The sequence below is a fragment of the Petromyzon marinus genome, unplaced genomic scaffold, assembly GCF_048934315.1.
Source record: "Petromyzon marinus isolate PM22_M1 ecotype Great Lakes invasive population unplaced genomic scaffold, UKy_Petmar_22M1.pri1.0 PM_G_Scaffold_55, whole genome shotgun sequence".
Lineage (NCBI taxonomy): Eukaryota > Metazoa > Chordata > Hyperoartia > Petromyzontiformes > Petromyzontidae > Petromyzon > Petromyzon marinus.
Window position 1 is genome coordinate 1,145,001 of NW_027423008.1, and position 2,500 is coordinate 1,147,500.

Here is a 2,500-nt window from a genome sequence, read left to right on the forward strand (position 1 = left end):
AAAAATTGGCGGCGATGTCTCTCTTGTGGCTCACGGGGCTGTTAGGGTGGCACAGAAATCCCTCGGAATGGGAAAACGGGTCATTTTCGTGTCGCCACATTGCATGCGAACCGCATGAAACTTCCAGAGGCATTTGCAGCAGAAATGCATGTGCAGTCAAAAAATTGAATATTTTTCACGGATAGACCCCGTGAAACGCTAGAAATTGGCGGGGATGTGTCTCTTGTGGCTCACGGGGCTGTTAGGGTGGCACAGAAATCCCTCGGAATGGGAAAAAACGGGTCATTTTCGTGTCGCCACATTGCATGCGAACCGCATGAAACTTCCAGAGGCATTTGCAGCAGGAATGCATGTGCACTCAAAAAATGTGATATTTTTCACGGAGAGACCCCGTGAAACGCTAGAAGTGGGCGGGGATGTCTCTCTTGTGGCTCACGGGGCTGTTAGGGTGGCACAGAAATCCCTCGGAATGGGAAAACGGGTCATTTTCGTGTCGCCACATTGCATACGAACCGCATGAAACTTCCAGAGGCATTTGCAGCAGGAATGCATGTGCACTCAAAAAAGTGAATATTTCTCACGGATAGACCCCGTGATACGCTAGAAATTGGCGGGGATGTCTCTCTTGTGGCTCACGGGGCTGTTAGGGTGGCACAGAAATCCCTCGGAATGGGAAAACGGGTCATTTTCGTGTCGCCACATTGCATGCGAACCGCATGCAACTTCCAGAGGCATTTGCAGCAGAAATGCATGTGCAGTCAAAAAAAAATTGATATTTTTCACGGATAGACCCCGTGAAACGCTAGAAATTGGCGGGGATGTGTCTCTTGTGGCTCACGGGGCTGTTCGGGTCGCACAGAAATCCCTGGGAATGGGAAAACGGGTCATTTTCGTGTTGCCACATTGCGTACGAACCGCATGAAACTTCCAGAGGCATTTGCAGCAGGAATGCATGTGCACTCAAAAACTTCTATATGTTTCACGGATAGACCCCGTGAAACGCTAGAAATTGGCGGGGATGTGTCTCTTGTGGCTCACGGGGCTGTTAGGGTGGCACAGAACTCCCTCGGAATGGGAAAAGGGGTCATTTTCGTGTTGCCACATTGCATAGGAACGCCATGAAACTTCCAGAGGCATTTGCAGCAGAAAGGCACGTGCACTCAAAAATTTTAATATTTTTCACGCATAGACCCCGTCAAACGCTAGAAGTTGGCGGGGATGTCTCTCTTGTGGCTCACGGGGCTGTTAGGGTCGCACAGAAATGCCTCGGAATGGGAAAACGGGTCATTTTTGTGTGGCCACATTGCATAGGAACGGCATGAAACTTCCAGAGGCATTTGCAGCAGGAATGCATGTGCACTCAAAAACGTCTATATTTTTCACGGATAGACCCCGTGAAACGCTATAAATTGGCGGGGATGTCTCTCTTGTGGCTCACGGGCGCTGTTAGTTAGGGTCGCACAGAAATCCCTCGGAATGGGAAAAGGGGTCATTTTCGTGTTGCCACATTGCGTACGAACGGCATGAAACTTCCAGAGGCATCTGCAGCAGAAATGCATGTGCACTCAAAAACGTCTATATTTTTCACGGATAGACCCCGTGAAACGCTAGAAATTGGCGGGGATGTGTCTCTTGTGGCTCACGGGGCTGTTAGGGTCGCACAGAAATCCCTCGGAATGGGAAAACGGGTCATTTTCGTGTTGCCACAATTGGCATACGAACGGCATGAAACTTCCAGAGGCATTTGCAGCAGAAATGCATGTGCACTCAAAAACGTGAATATTTTTTCACGGATAGACCCCGTCAAACGCTCGAATTTGGCGGGGATGTTTCTCTTGTGGGTCACGGGGCTGTTCGGCTCGCACAGAACTCCCTTGGTCCACCTGATTCGTGCATACAGGCAGCAACTAAAACTCTGTAAACCTGCTGTGAGGACATCTAAACAGTGGACCAGTGAGGCTGTGGAAGATTTGCGGGCGTGCTTAGACTGTACTGACTGGGATATGTTCACGACTGCTACCAATAGTCTGGATGAACTCACAGAGGCTGTGTACATCAGCTTCTGTGAGGACTGCTGTATCCCAACACGTACCAGGGTGAACTTTAACAACAACAAGCCCTGGTTCTCAGCAAAGCTCAAAAGGTTGAGGTTGGAGAAGGAGGAAGCGTTTAGGAGTGGGGATAGAGACAGATTCAAGGAGTCGAAGAACAGGTTTAGCAAAGCGGTGAGAGAGGCTAAACGACTGTACTCAGAGACACTAAAACACCAGTTCTCTACTAACGACGCTGCTTCTGTCTGCCAAAGGGCTCAGGCACATCACCAACTACAAACCCAGAGCGCCCCACACCACTAACGACTCCCGCCTAGCCAACGACCTGAACGAGTTCTACCGTAGATTTGAAAGACAATTGGACTGTCCTGAACCACCCCTTCCCACCCAAGAGGCCCCATCCCCCACCCATACTACAGAAACGACTCTCTCCTTTCAGGAGGGAGAAG